Raw genomic sequence first — 20,671 nt, forward strand, 5'->3', positions numbered from 1 at the left:
CGCAGGCAGCGCACTTGGAACAGCGCAGGCAGCGCACTTTAAACAGCCCAGGCAGCGCACTATGAACAGCGCAGGCAGCGCACTATGAACAGCGCAGGCAGCGCACTATGAACAGCGCAGGCAGCGCACTATGAACAGCGCAAGCAGCGCACTATGAACAGCGCAGGCAGTGCACTATAAACAGCGCAGGCAGCGCACTTGGAACAGCGCAGGCAGCGCACTTTAAACAGCCCAGGCAGCGCACTATGAACAGCGCAGGCAGCGCACTATGAACAGCGCAGGCAGCGCACTATGAACAGCGCAGGCAGCGCACTATGAACAGCGCAGGTAGCGCACTATGAACAGCGCAGGCAGCGCACTTTAAACAGCGCAGGCAGCGCACTATGAACAGCGCAGGCAGCGCACTATGAACAGCGCAGGCAGCGCACTTTAAACAGCCCAGGCAGCGCACTATAAACAGCGCAGGCAGCGCACTTGGAACAGCGCAGGCAGCGCACTTTTAACAGCCCAGGCAGCGCACTATGAACAGCGCAGGCAGCGCACTATGAACAGCGCAGGCAGCGCACTATGAACAGCGCAGGCAGCGCACTATGAACAGCGCAAGCAGCGCACTATGAACAGCGCAGGCAGTGCACTATGAACAGCGCAGGCAGCGCACTTGGAACAGCGCAGGCAGCGCACTTTAAACAGCCCAGGCAGCGCACTATGAACAGCGCAGGCAGCGCACTATGAACAGCGCAGGCAGCGCACTATGAACAGCGCAGGCAGCGCACTATGAACAGCGCAGGCAGCGCACTATGAACAGCGCAGGCAGCGCACTATGAACAGCGCAAACATTCGCCCTACTACTGCCCTAGACCACCAGGGATGTTGATTTTTACCTTCTTTTCTGCAATCTTCCAACAGAGATGCTTTCATTAACCCCTTTGCCACCAGGAACCACCAGGGATGTTGGTGTTAACCTTTTTTTATAATCCCAGATAAATAATCATAATATGAAGTCACGATCGACAAGATAACACACAGTATTTTTTTGGGTGGAAAGGGCGGCAATCCTAATTCTGCCGGAAACTATCAATATAATAGATGTCATAGCCAGTGAATCTTCACAAGGACCGGATCCCAGGGGCCACACGTCTCTTCTGTTCAACTAATCAAGAGGCAAGAGTCTTTACGTGTCAATCCACTTGTCACTCATTGCGACTCCTACATACAGGATGAGGGGGTCAATATTGCAGACAGGAAGACTCGCTTTTTGCAGGAGGGCCCTCACTGCGGTCACTTTTTCCTTTTATTCCATGCTTCTCCTCCTCGTACAAAAGACAATAGGTTTCCTCAAAGACTGCGGATCGGGCACCCCTCCTGCTTCCTGTGCTGCTTTCCTATAAGGCAGGGTGACATCTGACACTGAGCTCTAAACTCACCGCGACCTGCCCAAGGGAGAGTCATATCACCCCGCCTGGGGTATCACTACTCAAATATCTCTAAAGACCCCGCTCAGCAATTGTCTACAGGCCGCCATGAAGATATCAGCAGGGGGCAGACCAGCAGGACAATGGGCGCCGCTGGAGCGTTAACTTTTACTTACTCCACTTTGTATTGTGTTCACATTAGTGAAGGGGATTCAGGTTCCTGTGTTGTGTGAGGTGTAGGGGCCACTCTGGGTCGGCTTTAGACAAAAGTTAGTCCTGCAAAGAGTTAAAAAGGTGCATCAAAAGCAATACCAATAGTATGTTCTCATTCAGTCAATTCAGAAGGCAGGTTAAAGGGGTTTTCTGACTTATTTTAACTGATGACCTATCCTCAGGTGTTTGATTGGTGGGGGTCTGACACCTGGGACCCCCAACGAGCTCTGCAGCAGCCTCCTCGCAGATCACCAAGCACAGCGTCGTCCATTGTATAGCGGCTCTTGCACGGTATCGCAGCTCAGCCCCATTCACTTCCATGGGACTCACCTGCTCCTAGGCCACGTGACTGATGAACGTGACATCACTAGCTTAGGGTCCATTCACACGTCCGCAACTTGGGTCCGTATCCGTTCCGCAATTTTGCGGTACGGGTGCGGACCCATTAAATTGCTATGGGGCTGGAACGGATGCGGACAGCACACTATGTGCTGTCCGCATCTGCATTTCCGGATCCGCACTTCCGGATCCGCAATTCAATTCCCCCCAAAAATAGAACATGTCCTATACTTGTCCAAAACTGCGGACAAGAAAAGGCATTTTCTATTATAGTGCCGGCAATGTGCGGTCTGCGAAATGCGGAAAGCACATTGCCGGTGTCTGTGTTTTGCGAATCCACAATTTGCGGACCGCAAAACACCTATGGACATGTGAATGGACCCTTAGGCCTCTTGCACAGGACTGTATAGCTTTTTCAGCTGTCTGCTGTCTGCCAAAAACGGATCCGTCAAAAATACGGTTGACGTCCGTGTGCATTCTGTTTTTTGCTGAACGGACCAGCTGGCCCCTGATAGAACAGTACTATCCCTGTCCGTTATGTGGACAATAATGGAAAAACGGAATTATGTAAACGGAAGGCATACGGAGTACCTTCCTTTTTTTTGCAGATCCATTGAAATGAATGGTTCCGTATACGGTCCGTATGCGGAACGCAAAAAATGGAACGTAAACGGGAAAAAAAAACGTTTGCGTGCAAGAGGTCATGCACATGACAGTTGTTTTTTTTCGTCCGCAAATTGTGCATCCGCTAAAAAAACGGATGCGGCATCCGTTTTTTGGGGGGAGGATTCGTTTTTTTCCACAGATCCCTTGTAATAAATGCCTATCCTTGTCCGCAAATGTGAAAAAAGTAGGACATGCACTATTTTTTTTGCTGAAGGGAAACACGGACAACGGAGGCAGAACACAAACGGATGAACTATCAGCATTTTTTTGCTGACCCATTGAAATGAATGGGTCCCCATCCTATCCGCAAAAAAACCTGAATGGAGGCCGAGAAAAACAACTGTCGTGTGCATGAGGCCTTAGGGTGAGCTGTGAGAAGGCTGCAGTGCTCCTGTGAACGCCGCAGCCTTCTCAAGCAGCTGTGGGGGTCCCATAAAAATGCCCACCTCTGTGCCCTCTAATAGGTAATAGTGTCCCCATAACCTCAGAAAGATCTTCGGGGCCCGTGTAAACAGCAGTTTGGTGCAGGAGGCGCAATGCAATGATCTCATCATGTCTCTGGCTTCGGGGCACCGATGTACTGTGCGTGGTTTTTACTGTCTTTAGGCCTCATGCACACAAATGTGTGCCACCTGGGCCCGTATTGCGTCCCACAAACAGCGGGTCCGCAATCTACTGGCGCCAGCCGTTTTAGAACCGCATCACGGATACAGACCCATTCACTTGAACATGTTCTTTTTTTTGTGGTGCAGACAGATCATGGACCCATTCAATGTTGCCCGTGTATTGGGGACTGCAAATTGCGGTAATGCACAGAACAGCCGGTCAACGGCGGTGTGCATGAGCCCTTAGCCTGAAGGCCACTTTAGGCACGAGGCCCACAGAATGATAGAGCAAGGAGTGCAGATACAGGACGCAGATACAATTGAAAAAGCATGCTATCTTGGCAATCTGGTGGACCAGGACAAAAGTCCGGTGCCCCGGATCTCTGGTGGAGCTATTTGGGCATGGGGCACTGAGCAGTACCGAATTTGCACACACCATCGCCGGCTCTGTTTAAGATAATGTGTTGCTATGGCTGGAAATTTTTAACACAATCCTTGATTTCCATGGTGTAATGATGCAGGACTTGTGTTTTTGTGCCTGTAGCTTGCAGACAGTTCCTTAGCCTTTTCTAATGAGATTTGTTGCAGTATTCCATACTGACCACTAGGTGTCTCTGTTTACCATGTGTTCCCATCAAACCTAATCAGCACAAAGTGTCAGGCAGCTGCTGCCAAGGCCAATGCGATAATGGGTTGCATCAAAAGGGGCATAGATGCCCGTGATGAGAACATAGTCCTGCCACTTTACAAATCAGACCACACATGGAGTACTGTGTACAGTTCTGGGCTCCTGTGAACAAGGCAGACAAAGCAGAGATATGGAATGCGTGGACTACAGTATCGATAACTGGAATGGGTGGACTACAGGACCCTGAAAGATTATCAAAATTAGGGTAATTCACTTTAGAAAAAAGACGATTGAGGGGAGATCCAATAACTATGTATAAGTATATTAGATGTCAGTACAGAGATCACTCCCATCATTTATTTATCCCCAGGACTGTGACGAGGGGACATCCTCTGCGTCTGGAGGAAAGAAGGTTTGTACACAAACATAGAAGAGGATTCTTTACGGTAAGAGCAGTGAGACTATGGAGCTCTCTGCCTGAGGAGGTGGTGATGGTGAGTACAATAAAGGAGTTCAGGAGGGGCCTGGATGTATTTCTGGAGCGTAATAATATTACAGGCTATAGCTACTAGAGAGGGGTCGCTGATCCAGGGAGTTATTCTGATTGGAGTCCGGAAGGAATTTTGTTTTCCCTAAAGTGGGGAAAATTGTCTTCTACCTCACAGTTTGTTTGTTTTTTGCCTTCCTCTGGATCAACTTGCAGGATGACAGGCCGAACTGGACGGACAGAGGGCTAACTATGTTACTAAGGCTACATGCACACGAACGTTGTTTGTTTCCGTGTCCATTCTGCATTTTTTGCGGATAGGATGCGGACCCATTCATTTCAATGGGTCCGCAAAAAATGCGAACAGCACACTGTGTGCTGTTCGCATCAGTATGTCCGTTCCGTAGCCCCGCAAAAAAAAATAGAACATGTCCTATTCTTGTCCGTTTTAGGCATTGTTACAATGGATCCGCCCCCCAAAAAAAACGGATGGCATACGGTCGTGTGCATGTAACCTAAAGCTGTAGGTGGCCACATGGTTTAGGCTACTTTCACACCAGCATTTCTATTTTCCAGTATTCTGTCATAGGGGCTCAATGCCAGAAAAAAAACTTAGTTGCGTTCTCAAAACTGAGAGCAAACTGCAGCATGCTGCGGTTTTCTTTCTGTCATTGGATGTGGAGCAAAACGGATCCGTCCTGACACACAATGCAAGTCAATGGGGATGGATACGTTTTCTCTGACACGATTGAAAAAGGATCCGTCCCCCTTTGAATTTCAATGGAGTTCATGACGGATCCGTCTTGGCTATGTAAGACATAATACAACCGGAGATGGTTGTATTATCAGTAACGGAAGCGTTTTTGCTGAGCCCTGCTGGATCAGGCAAAAACGCAAGTGTGAAGGTAGCCCTAGGTGAGTGAGCCCTGGGGTCATTAAGCCCTTATCAGGGGTTCCCCAGGAGACAACTTTTACAATGGGAAAGGTAATCTGATTTCAGCTGCTGAAACACACAGAGGAATACAATGTATAACCCGCCCGACACAAAACTTCTACGAGGCAGGAATGACGTTAGCGGGACCCCAGAAGTGGAGACATATCTCAGAGTTCAGGATAATAAGATGAGGAATCATTGGCAACATGCTGTCCGCAGATCAGCTTTACCTTGTACCATTATCACCCTACTTGTTACACCAACCATATGCCCCCTCACATTATCCCCGTCATGTGCCTCTTTACATTATCCCCGTCATGTGCCCCCTCACATTATCCCCGTCATGTGCCCCCTCACATTATACCTGTCATGTGCCCCCTCACATTATACCTGTCATGTGCCCCCTCACATTATCCCCGTCATGTGCCCCCTCACATTATACCTGTCATGTGCCCCCTCACATTATCCCCGTCATGTGCCCCCTCACATTATACCTGTCATGTGCCCCCTCATATTATACCTGTCATGTGCCCCCTCACATTATACCTGTCATGTGCCCCCTCACATTATCCCCGTCATGTGCCCCCTCACATTATACCTGTCATGTGCCCCTTTACATTATACCTGTCATGTGCCCCCTCACATTATACCTGTCATGTGCCCCCTCACATTATCCCCGTCATGTGCCCCCTCACATTATCCCCGTCATGTGCCCCCTCACATTATCCCCGTCATGTGCCCCCTCACATTATCCCTGTCATGTGCCCCCTCACATTATCCCCGTCATGTGCCCCCTCACATTATCCCCGTCATGTGCCCCCTCACATTATCCCCGTCATGTGCCCCCTCACATTATCCCCGTCATGTGCCCCCTCACATTATCCCCGTCATGTGCCCCCTCACATTATCCCCGTCATGTGCCCCCTCACATTATCCCCGTCATGTGCCCCCTCACATTATCCCCGTCATGTGCCCCCTCACATTATCCCCGTCATGTGCCCCCTCACATTATCCCCGTCATGTGCCCCCTCACATTATCCCCGTCATGTGCCCCCTCACATTATCCCCGTCATGTGCCCCCTCACATTATCCCCGTCATGTGCCCCTCACATTATCCCCGTCATGTGCCCCTCACATTATCCCTTTCATGTGCCCCCTCACATCATACCTGTCATGTGCCCCCTCACATCATACCTGTCATGTGCCCCCTCACATTATACCTTTCATGTGCCCCCTCACATTATACCTGTCATGTACCCCTCACATTATCCCTTTCATGTGCCCCTCACATCATTCCTGTCATGTGCCCCCTCACATCATTCCTGTCATGTGCCCCCTCACATCATTCCTGCCATGTGCCCCCTCACATTATACCTGTCATGTGCCCCCTCACATTATACCTGTCATGTGCCCCTCACATTAGACCTGTCATGTGCCTCCTCACATTAGACCTGTCATGTGCCCCCTCACATTAGACCTGTCATGTGCCCCCTCACATTATACCTGTCATGTGCCCCCTCACATTATACCTGTCATGTGCCCCCTCACATTATACCTGTCATGTGCCCCCTCACATTATACCTGTCATGTACCCCTCACATTATCCCTTTCATGTGCCCCTCACATCATTCCTGTCATGTGCCCCCTCACATCATTCCTGTCATGTGCCCCCTCACATCATTCCTGTCATGTGCCCCCTCACATTATACCTGTCATGTGCCCCCTCACATTATACCTGTCATGTGCCCCCTCACATTATCCCTGTCATGTGCCCCCTCACATTATCCCCGTCATGTGCCCCCCTCACATTATACCTGTCATGTGCCCCCTCACATTATACCTGTCATGTGCCCCCTCACATCATACCTGTCATGTGCCCCCTCACATCATACCTGTCTTGTGCCCCTCACATCATACCTGTCATGTGCCCCCTCACATCATACCTGTCATGTTCCCCTCACATTATACCTGTCATGTACTCCTCACATTATACCTGTCATGTACTCCTCACATTATACCTGTCATGTTCCCCTAACATCATACCTGTCTTGTGCCCCTCACATTATACCTGTCATGTGCCCCCTCACATCATACCTGTCATGTTCCCCTAACATTATACCTGTCATGTGCCCCCTCACACTATCCCTGTCATGTACCCCCTCACATTATACCTGTCATGTGCCCCCTCACATTATACCTGTCATGTGCCCCCTCACATCATACCTGTCTTGTGCCCCTCACATTATACCTGTCATGTGCCCCCTCACATCATACCTGTCATGTTCCCCTCACATTATACCTGTCATGTACTCCTCACATCATACCTGTCATGTTCCCCTCACATTAGATCTGTCATGTACTCCTCACATTATACCTGTCATGTTCCCCTAACATTATACCTGTCATGTTCCCCCTCACATCATACCTGTCATGTTCCCCTCACATTAGACCTGTCATGTACTCCTCACATTATACCTGTCATGTGCCCCCTCACATTATACCTGTCATGTACTCCTCACATTATACCTGTCATGTGCCCCCTCACATTAGATCTGTCATGTACTCCTCACATTATACCTGTCATGTTCCCCTAACATTATACCTGTCATGTTCCCCCTCACATCATACCTGTCATGTTCCCCTCACATTAGATCTGTCATGTACTCCTCACATTATACCTGTCATGTTCCCCTAACATTATACCTGTCATGTGCCCCCTCACATCATTCCTGTCATGTGCCCCCTCACATCATTCCTGTCATGTGCCCCCTCACATTATACCTGTCATGTGCCCCCTCACATTATACCTGTCATGTGCCCCCTCACATTATCCCTGTCATGTGCCCCCTCACATTATCCCCGTCATGTGCCCCCCTCACATTATACCTGTCATGTGCCCCCTCACATTATACCTGTCATGTGCCCCCTCACATTATACCTGTCATGTGCCCCCTCACATCATACCTGTCATGTGCCCCCTCACATCATACCTGTCTTGTGCCCCTCACATCATACCTGTCATGTGCCCCCTCACATCATACCTGTCATGTTCCCCTCGCATTATACCTGTCATGTACTCCTCACATTATACCTGTCATGTTCCCCTAACATCATACCTGTCTTGTGCCCCTCACATTATACCTGTCATGTGCCCCCTCACATCATACCTGTCATGTTCCCCTAACATTATACCTGTCATGTGCCCCCTCACACTATCCCTGTCATGTACCCCCTCACATTATACCTGTCATGTGCCCCCTCACATTATACCTGTCATGTGCCCCCTCACATCATACCTGTCTTGTGCCCCTCACATTATACCTGTCATGTGCCCCCTCACATCATACCTGTCATGTTCCCCTCACATTATCCCTGTCATGTGCCCCCTCACATTATCCCTGTCATGTGCCCCCTCACATTATCCCTGTCATGTGCCCCCTCACATTATCCCTGTCATGTGCCCCCTCACATTATCCCTGTCATGTGCCCCCTCACATTATCCCTGTCATGTGCCCCCTCACATTATCCCTGTCATGTGCCCCCTCACATTATACCTGTCATGTGCCCCCTCACATTAGACCTGTCATGTACTCCTCACATTATACCTGTCATGTGCCCCCTCACATTAGATCTGTCATGTACTCCTCACATTATACCTGTCATGTTCCCCTAACATTATACCTGTCATGTTCCCCCTCACATCATACCTGTCATGTGCCCCCTCACATCATACCTGTCATGTGCCCCCTCACATCATACCTGTCATGTGCCCCCTCACATTATACCTGTCATGTGCCCCCTCACATCATACCTGTCATGTGCCCCCTCACATAATTCCTGTCATGTGCCCCCTCACATCATTCCTGTCATGTGCCCCCTCACATTATACCTGTCATGTGCCCCCTCACATTATACCTGTCATGTGCCCCCTCACATTAGACCTGTCATGTGCCCCCTCACATTAGACCTGTCATGTGCCCCCTCACATTATACCTGTCATGTGCCCCCTCACATTATACCTGTCATGTGCCCCCTCACATTATACCTGTCATGTGCCCCCTCACATTAGACCTATCATGTGCCCCCTCACATTAGACCTGTCATGTGCCCCCTCACATTAGACCTGTCATGTACTCCTCACATTATACCTGTCATGTACTCCTCACATTATACCTGTCATGTACTCCTCACATTATACCTGTCATGTTCCCCTAACATTATACCTGTCATGTTCCCCTAACATTATACCTGTCATGTTCCCCCTCACATCATACCTGTCATGTTCCCCTCACATTAGATCTGTCATGTACTCCTCACATTATACCTGTCATGTTCCCCTAACATTATACCTGTCATGTTCCCCCTCACATCATTCCTGTCATGTGCCCCCTCACATTATACCTGTCATGTGCCCCCTCACATTATACCTGTCATGTACTCCTCACATTATACCTGTCATGTGCCCCCTCACATTAGACCTGTCATGTGCCCCCTCACATTAGACCTGTCATGTGCCCCCTCACATTAGACCTGTCATGTGCCCCCTCACATTAGACCTGTCATGTGCCCCCTCACATCATACCTGTCATGTTCCCCTCACATTAGATCTGTCATGTACTCCTCACATTATACCTGTCATGTTCCCCTCACATTAGATCTGTCATGTACCCCCTCACATTATACCTGTCATGTACTCCTCACATTATACCTGTCATGTTCCCCTAACATTATACCTGTCATGTGCCCCCTCACATCATTCCTGTCATGTGCCCCCTCACATTATACCTGTCATGTGCCCCCTCACATTATACCTGTCATGTACTCCTCACATTATACCTGTCATGTGCCCCCTCACATTAGATCTGTCATGTGCCCCCTTACATTAGACCTGTCATGTGCCCCCTCACATTATACCTGTCATGTACTCCTCACATTATACCTGTCATGTGCCCCCTCACACTATCCCTGTCATGTACCCCCTCACATTATACCTGTCATGTGCCCCCTCACATTGTACCTGTCATGTGCCCCCTCACATCATACCTGTCTTGTGCCCCTCACATTATACCTGTCATGTGCCCCCTCACATCATACCTGTCATGTGCCCCCTCACATTATACCTGTCATGTGCCCCCTCACATTATACCTGTCATGTGCCCCCTCACATTATACCTGTCATGTACCCTTCACATTATCCCTTTCATGTGCCCCTCACATCATTCCTGTCATGTGCCCCCTCACATCATTCCTGTCATGTGCCCCCTCACATCATTCCTGTCATGTGCCCCCTCACATTATACCTGTCATGTGCCCCCTCACATTATACCTGTCATGTGCCCCCTCACATTATACCTGTCATGTGCCCCCTCACATTAGACCTGTCATGTGCCCCCTCACATTATACCTGTCATGTGCCCCCTCACATTATACCTGTCATGTGCCCCCTCACATTAGACCTGTCATGTGCCCCCTCACATTATACCTGTCATGTGCCCCCTCACATTATACCTGTCATGTGCCCCCTCACATTATACCTGTCATGTGCCCCCTCACATTATACCTGTCATGTGCCCCCTCACATTAGACCTGTCATGTACTCCTCACATTATACCTGTCATGTGCCCCCTCACATTATACCTGTCATGTGCCCCCTCACATTATCCCTGTCATGTGTCCTCTTACATTATACCTGTCATGTGCCCCCTCACATTATACCTGTCATGTGCCCCCTCACATTAGACCTGTCATGTGCCCCTCACATTAGACCTGTCATGTGCCCCCTCACATTATACCTGTCATGTACTCCTCACATTATACCTGTCATGTGCCCCCTCACATTAGATCTGTCATATACTCCTCACATTATACCTGTCATGTTCCCCTAACATTATACCTGTCATGTTCCCCCTCACATCATACCTGTCATGTGCCCCCTCACATCATACCTGTCATGTGCCCCCTCACATCATACCTGTCATGTGCCCCCTCACATTATACCTGTCATGTGCCCCCTCACATCATACCTGTCATGTGCCCTTTCACATCATACCTGTCATGTGCCCCCTCACATCATACCTGTCATGTGCCCCCTCACATCATACCTGTCATGTGCCCCCTCACATTATACCTGTCATGTGCCCCCTCACATTATACCTGTCATGTGCCCCCTCACATTATATCTGTCATGTACCCCTCACATTATCCCTTTCATGTGCCCCTCACATCATTCCTGTCATGTGCCCCCTCACATCATTCCTGTCATGTGCCCCCTCACATCATTCCTGTCATGTGCCCCCCTCACATTATACCTGTCATGTGCCCCCTCACATTATACCTGTCATGTGCCCCCTCACATTATACCTGTCATGTGCCCCCTCACATTAGACCTGTCATGTGCCCCCTCACATTATACCTGTCATGTGCCCCCTCACATTATACCTGTCATGTGCCCCCTCACATTATACCTGTCATGTGCCCCCTCACATTATACCTGTCATGTGCCCCCTCACATTATACCTGTCATGTGCCCCCTCACATTATACCTGTCATGTGCCCCCTCACATTAGACCTGTCATGTGCCCCCTCACATTAGACCTGTCATGTACTCCTCACATTATACCTGTCATGTGCCCCCTCACATTATACCTGTCATGTGCCCCCTCACATTATCCCTGTCATGTGTCCTCTTACATTATACCTGTCATGTGCCCCCTCACATTGTACCTGTCATGTGCCCCCTCACATCATACCTGTCATGTGCCCCCTCACATCATACCTGTCATGTGCTCCTCACAATATATCTGTAGTGTGCCCCCTCACATTAGACCTGTCATGTGCCCCCTCACATTAGACCTGTCATGTACTCCTCACATTATACCTGTCATGTGCCCCCTCACATTATACCTGTCATGTGCCCCCTCACATTATCCCTGTCATGTGTCCTCTTACATTATACCTGTCATGTGCCCCCTCACATTGTACCTGTCATGTGCCCCCTCACATTGTACCTGTCATGTGCCCCCTCACATCATACCTGTCATGTGCCCCCTCACATCATACCTGTCATGTGCTCCTCACAATATATCTGTAGTGTGCCCCCTCACATTATACCTGTCATGTGCCCCCTCACATCATACCTGTCATGTGCCCCCTCACATCATACCTGTCATGTGCCCCCTCACATCATACCTGTCATGTGCCCCCTCACATTATACCTGTCATGTTCCCCTAACATTATACCTGTCATGTGCCCCCTCACACTATCCCTGTCATGTGCCCCCTCACATTATACCTGTCATGTGCCCCCTCACATTATACCTGTCATGTGCCCCCTCACATCATACCTGTCATGTGCCCCCTCACATTGTACCTGTCTTGTACCCCTCACATTGTACCTGTCATGTGCCCCCTCACATTGTACCTGTCATGTGCCCCCTCACATTATACCTGTCATGTACTCCTCACATTATACCTGTCATGTGCACCCTCACATCATACCTGTCATGTGCCCCCTCACATTATCCCTGTCATGTGCCCCCTCACATTATCCCTGTCATGTGCCCCCTCACATTATCCCTGTCATGTGCCCCCTCACATTATCCCCGTCATGTGCCCCTCACATTTTCCCCGTCATGTGCCCCTCACATTAGCCCCGTCATGTGCCCCTCACATTATCCCTTTCATGTGCCCCCTCACATTGTACCTGTCATGTGCCCCCTCACATTATACCTGTCATGTACTCCTCACATTATGCCTGTCATGTGCCCCCTCACATTATACCTGTCATGTGCCCCCTCACATTATACCTGTCATGTGCCCCCTCACATTATACCCGTCATGTGCCCCCTCACATCATACCCGTCATGTGCCCCCTCACATTATACCTGTCATGTACTCCTCACATTATACCTGTCATGTACTCCTCACATTATGCCTGTCATGTGCCCCCTCACATTATACCTGTCATGTGCCCCTTTACATTATACCTGTCATGTGCCCCCTCACATTATACCTGTCATGTGCCCCCTCACATTATACCTGTCATGTGCCCCCTCACATTGTACCTTTCATGTGCCCCCTCACATTATACCTGCCATGTGCCCCTCACATTATTCTATATAATATGCACGACAGATGGAGGCATTATGCATGTGGTACTACAAGTTCCAGGCCTGACAGAGCTGTTTTTAATTTGTGTGCTTTTATTTTTCACATGTGATATGTCAGCCCACCAGTTCTCCTAGATAAAAACGCCTGTAAGCGCACGTTTCTTATTATGTCATGTGTCGTATCATGTATTGAGCTGTCAGTTCATCCGCTATATTTAGCCAATGCGTCCTATTCATGAGATGAATTCATTCTTTGTGAGATTGAAGAATAAAAAGACGTATTTGTGAATTGACTAAGCTCCGAAAGAGGTTCCGCGAAGAATATGACAGAAAGTTTGGATCGGTGCAGACAAGATGGCGGTGTTACTATACTTACCAAGTTGGTAAAATCGCGGCACATAAGCCCCGCCCCCTTGGAATGCCCTGGACCTGCCAGGGAACGCCCACTTATGCGTGGGGAGTTTTGTTATCCTGGCCCATTTTTGCGCAAGGACAATGAAAATTTGCCAGGACTGTCTCTGAAAATCAGTGACAGTTCCGGCGAATTCGGGACAGTTGGCAAGTATGTGTTACCCATGGCAACCAATAAAATGGCTGCATTCAAGTCTTATCCGGAACTGGCAAAATGAAAGCTAGCGTCTGATTGGTTGCTAGGGGCAGCAATTGGATTTGGATCCTGAAACAATGCATCCGGTTGCGCCATGTTTTGTGGATGGGGGGGCCTGTCAGTCACAGCGGGGTCTCATGCTTGTCAATCGTGACCGTGGCATCTGAGGCAGCTTTCCCCGTTGGTTATATGTAGAAGTCTGGGTCTCTGAAGAAACCAGGGCTTTTACGGCTGTAGTTCCTAAGGAGCCCTGCAGGCATCTGTGCTGGTTCCCGTTAGCCTCATAGGCTGAATGCAGCAAGGCTTGAGGGCTGTGAGGCCTCGCAACCCCATGACGTCATCATGCCACCTGAGACCCTGCGCAGAAGGTTGCAATTATATCAATGCGAGCGCCTGCGCCGGGACATGGGCAACCAGGGCCATAGGGTGGAAGAGGCCTGCATCGCAGAGTGTGATTTTATTTATTAACTGCCCTCTGTATAAATAGGGTATATTTCCACTGGACCGGGAGTCGAGTGGCAAGGGGGACCGTAGGCGCAAAAACGCAACCAGAGTTTTTTTACAAACTAATGCGTTTCGGGGGTTCTATATGCTGTAACACAGCATCTGGACGCCACACGTGCCAGGAGCTGGGAGCAGCACTCTCTCCACCAGCGGTATCATCCACCGACTTGAAAAAGGGGTCCGCAGAACCCCGAAACGCGTTGTCACGATAACAATAAAAAAAACGATTGGTTTGTAAAAAAACTCGGGTTGCGTTTTTGCACCTACGGTCCACCTCACCCCCGATCCAGTGGAAATATACCCTACTCATTGACCCAGACGGCGGCTTGGCCCCCGCCAAAGGGGAACGCGGGACGGAGTCGTCAGCACCAACCAGCGAGACGTAATCACTGTTATTCACCTCCATTTCACAACAACAGGTGAGCAGTACCAGTCTTCCTGTTCCTTTGGAGGCTCGTCTTTTACCTTATTTACCCTATAAGCGCCTTTTTCTTTCCTTGGCCACATTGCTCTGTATATATATTAATGACCGGGACCTAAATGGGGTATGGTCCTGGTGGAGCGGTATTATTTGGCTTTTATATAGCGGTATACTGTGGGGTGTTTTTATTTAAAAAAGAGTAGGATCCATAGGTTAGGGGGCGCAATACTTGGCTTGCCCTGGGTGCTGGCAACCCACGCTACACCACTGCATAGGATATCCATCTGATGGGGGGCGGGGACGTGGATCTTGCTGGGAGCCTAATTATAGAAAATCCCAGTATGTACATATTACAACAACTGAGGCAGTCAGCTCCCTGATTTCAGTGGCATGTAGATAACGTCCTAAAAGAGGCTTTGTAGTGGAGATTCGGACACAGCTATTTGTATGGAGATTTATGCAGATCGGCTGCAGCTCATTGTTATTTACTGTACACAATGAGAAGAAAGGGGGGGTGTAAAAAGTACAAATGTAAAGTAGCACTACTAAAGCCAAGAATTCGTGATCAGCTCGCTCTCCCGACTCCCCAATACATATATACATGTGTTAGCACTGAAACGTCACAGCAATTTCTCAATTAACTCCCAGGTTATGTATATTACAGGCGGAGACCTAAGGAGGTGGCTCCAAGTTCTGAAGTTTATCGGAAAATCAGGAGAATATATAGACAGTTCTTATCAGGATACGTCCTACTGCGCATGCGTAGAAAAGAGATATAGAACAGAAATGGATACATCATTGGATACAGTAACCTACCTCGTTAAGACATTGATACATAAATTGGGCCAATGCATCTTATTAGCACATCCCTAAGACATAGAGAATAGAAAACAATTGACGACATGAAGTCATTTTATAATGTAACCAGGCACAATGGAGGAAAACAAAATGGCAGACAAATTAGGTCAACACATGTATGTGTCGTCAATGGGAAGAGAGAAGAGAGCCACTGCCAGACCCAGCATCCTTGGCGAATTAAAGAGTTATTATTATTATTATTATACACACTTATATAGCGCTACTAATTCCGCAGCGCTTTTACAGACATTATCATCCAACTGTCCCCAATGGGGCTCACAATCTAAGGTCCCTATCAGTATGTCTTTGGAGTGAGAAAATATTCAGTTTGCCCACCCTGCATTGTACAATCCCTCTATTATTCCTCCCAGAAATTTAGGAATAACTATGACAACTCAACATTACCAGTTGGAGTTGTTTCCCTTCACCATTTGATACCGTCCGGTTAGCGCTGACCGTGTCAGACTACGCACACACCTCTATGCCAAGAAGAATGGTCAACATAGTCGTACATTTCTAAGAGGAATAACGAAGGAATGACACAATGCAGAGTTCTAAGAAGGTCTGTACAAGAGAGTACAGAATGCAGAGGTAGCCCATGCAGCTGCTTAAGGGTCTATACAGAAGAAGGGCCCCAGCTGAATAGTCCCATTCTCGCTCCATTGGGTTGCAAGGATTTAAGTAACCGCAGATCAGATTGGCGTCAGTGAAAAAGTATAAAGACAAATAAGCAATGAGCCCTAATATACCTGTAGGTATGTGGGGTGGTGTAAGAGCAGGACCATAATAGTGTTTTTTTCTGTGATTGTTGCTTATCTCTACCAGCCGATCACTAGCTCTAGCATTGTTTTGGAGGATGATAGGTGTCTTTGAAGTTGCCCCTTATCTCAGCAGTTATATCCTCCAGCAACGCTGGCACCAGTGACAGCAGATAACTGCCGCATCTATCGGGATAGGGCACAGGTGGGAATTTTCTGCTCCATCCTCGGATGCTGTCACTATGGCTGTGGTGTTTAACGACACTGGGCAGCACCTCGCCCATGGGCGACAGCAGGGCAAGAGGACAATCATCCTGAAAGGGACTACACCCGCTCTGGTCAATCCGATATTAACTATACCCTGGAAGACTCTACCTCCTCATCTACCATGTGCCACTTATAAATCTCCTTATATGACATAGAAGACCCTCAATGTAGCACATTATTATCATTATTGTTAAAGGGGTTGCCCCTTTAAGACACAAGAATAGGGGTCCGTCCACACCCCCGAGGCGGTCATGCATGCACACTGCTGCTCCATTCAGCCCTATTGGACTGCCAGTGATAGCCGAGCGCTTGGACTATCTCCAGCAGTCCCATAGAGTTAAAGGGGTTAGGATACTGTAGGTCATCATTATCAAATTGGCGGGGGTCCAAGTCCCGACACCCCTGCCGATCAGCGGTTTCAGGGACAGCAGCTTTCTAAGCACAGTGCCGTACAGTGTATAGCGGTTGTGCTTGGTATTGCTGTTGATCCCCATTCACTTGAATGGGACTGAGCGGCAACTAGGTCATGTGACCAATGTACAGTGACGTCACACGGCCTAGGATGAGGCCGCAGCGCTCACAGAGGCTCCCGGGTCGTCGGATCTGATGTTGATGACCTATGCTGAGGATATGGTGCGGATATAAATATATATAATTTACGAATAACCCCTTTAAATATAACAGCAGTGCGCATGCAGTCTACTGCTCCATTCAAACTGGGAGTATGGATCATCGGCAGGGGCCCCAGCAGTCAGAGCCCCTCTGGTTAGACGGGACAACCCCTTTAAAGGAACACTCTAAACAGAACTAATACACTTGTTACGCCTAGTATTGTCAGAGGGGGGTGGAGCCTGACACATGGATTAACTACTTTATGCTCCGCCCCCTACTTTTCCGCAAGTGGCATAGCACTGTACATCAGTTTTGCATGGTGTGGTCCTTTAAGTTGTAATAACCATTATGGTTGTGCTTACTTTATTATACACTCACCTAAAGAATTATTAGGAACGCCATACTAATACGGTGTTGGACCCCCTTTTGCCTTCAGAACTGCCTTAATTCTACGTGGCATTGATTCCACAAGGTGCTGATAGCATTCTTTAGAAATGTTGGCCCATATTGATAGGATAGCATCTTGCAGTTGATGGAGATTTGAGGGATGCACATCCAGGGCACGAAGCTCCCGTTCCACCACATCCCAAAGATGCTCTATTGGGTTGAGATTTGGTGACTGTGGGGCCATTTTAGTACAGTGAACTCGTTGTCATGTCCAAGAAACCAATTTGAAATGATTTGAGCTTTGTGACATGGAGCATTATCCTGCTGGAAGTAGCCATCAGAGGATGGGTACATGGTGGTCATGAAGGGATGGACATGGTCAGAAACAATGCTCAGGTAGCCCATGGCATTTAAACGATGGCCAATTGGCACTAAGGGGCCTAAAGTGTGCCCAGAAAACATCCCCCACACCATTACACCACCACCACCAGCCTGCACAGTGGTAACAAGGCATGATGGATACATGTTCTCATTCTGTTTACGCCAAATTCGGACTCTACCATTTGAATGTCTCAACAGAAATCGAGACTCATCAGACCAGGCAACATTTTTCCAGTCTTCAACAGTCCAATTTTGGTGAGCTCGTGCAAATTGTAGCCTCTTTTTCCTATTTGTAGTGGAGATGAGTGGTACCCGGTGGGGTCTTCTGCTGTTGTAGCCCATCCGCCTCAAGGTTGTGCGTGTTGTGGCTTCACAAATGCTTTGCTGCAGACCTCGGTTGTAACGAGTGGTTATTTCAGTCAACGTTGCTCTTCTATCAGCTTGAATCAGTCGGCCCATTCTCCTCTGACCTCTAGCATCAACAAGGCATTTTCGCCCACAGGACGGCCGCATACTGGATGTTTTTCCCTTTTCACACCATTCTTTGTAAACCCTAGAAATGGTTTTGCGTGAAAATCCCAGTAACTGAGCAGATTGTGAAATACTCAGACCGGCCCGTCTGGCACCAACAACCATGCCACGCTCAAAATTGCTTAAATCACCTTTCTTTCCCATTCTGACATTCAGTTTGGAGTTCAGGAGATTGTCTTGACCAGGACCACAACCCTACATGCATTGAAGCTACTGCCATGTGATTGGTTGACTAGATAATCGCATTAATGAAAAATAGAACAGGTGTTCCTAATAATTCTTTGGGTGAGTGTATATTAGGCTCACATTTATATACACTACGTGCAGAATTATTAGGCAAATGAGTATTTTGACCACATCATCCTCTTTATGCATGTTGTCTTACTCCAAGCTGTATAGGCTCGAAAGCCTACTACCAATTAAGCATATTAGGTGATGTGCATCTCTGTAATGAGAAGGGGTGTGGTCTAATGACATCAACACCCTATATCAGGTGTGCATAATTATTAGGCAACTTCCTTTCCTTTGGCAAAATGGGTCAAAAGAAGGACTTGACAGGCTCAGAAAAGTCAAAAATAGTGAGATATCTTGCAGAGGGATGCAGCACTCTTAAAATTGCAAAGCTTCTGAAGCGTGATCATCGAACAATCAAGCGTTTCATTCAAAATAGTCAACAGGGTCGCAAGAAGCGTGTGGAAAAACCAAGGCGCAAAATAACTGCCCATGAACTGAGAAAAGTCAAGCGTGCAGCTGCCAAGATGCCACTTGCCACCAGTTTGGCCATATTTCAGAGCTGCAACATCACTGGAGTGCCCAAAAGCACAAGGTGTGCAATACTCAGAGACATGGCCAAGGTAAGAAAGGCTGAAAGACGACCACCACTGAACAAGACACACAAGCTGAAACGTCAAGACTGGGCCAAGAAATATCTCAAGACTGATTTTTCTAAGGTTTTATGGACTGATGAAATGAGAGTGAGTCTTGATGGGCCAGATGGATGGGCCCGTGGCTGGATTGGTAAAGGGCAGAGAGCTCCAGTCCGACTCAGACGCCAGCAAGGTGGAGGTGGAGTACTGGTTTGGGCTGGTATCATCAAAGATGAGCTTGTGGGGCCTTTTTGGGTTGAGGATGGAGTCAAGCTCAACTCCCAGTCATACTGCCAGTTTCTGGAAGACACCTTCTTCAAGCAGTGGTACAGGAAGAAGTCTGCAAGGTAAGAAAAACATGATTTTCATGCAGGACAATGCTCCATCACACGCGTCCAAGTACTCCACAGCGTGGCTGGCAAGAAAGGGTATAAAAGAAGAAAATCTAATGACATGGCCTCCTTGTTCACCTGATCTGAACCCCATTGAGAACCTGTGGTCCATCATCAAATGTGAGATTTACAAGGAGGGAAAACAGTCCACCTCTCTGAACAGTGTCTGGGAGGCTGTGGTTGCTGCTGCACGCAATGTTGATGGTGAACAGATCAAAACCCTGACAGAATCCATGGATGGCAGGCTTTTGAGTGTCCTTGCAAAGAAAGGTGGCTATATTGGTCACTGATTTGTTTTTGTTTTGTTTTTGAATGTCAGAAATGTATATTTGTGAATGTTGAGATGTTAAATTGGTTTCACTCACTGGTAAAAATAAATAATTGAAATGGGTATATATTTGTTTTTTGTTAAGTTGCCTAATAATTATGTACAGTAATAGTCACCTGCACACACAGATATCCCCCTAAAATAGCTAAAACTAAAAACAAACTAAAAACTACTTCCAAAAATATTCAGCTTTGATATTAATGAGTTTTTTGGGTTCATTGAGAACATGGTTGTTGTTCAATAATAAAATTAATCCTCAAAAATACAACTTGCCTAATAATTCTGCACTCCCTGTATGTATAAATGTAACCAGACAAGATGAAAACAAAAGGAAAACAAAATGGCAAATTACTTCAACACATGTATG

This window comes from Bufo gargarizans, chromosome 8, assembly GCF_014858855.1.
Source record: "Bufo gargarizans isolate SCDJY-AF-19 chromosome 8, ASM1485885v1, whole genome shotgun sequence".
NCBI classification, from domain to species: domain Eukaryota; kingdom Metazoa; phylum Chordata; class Amphibia; order Anura; family Bufonidae; genus Bufo; species Bufo gargarizans.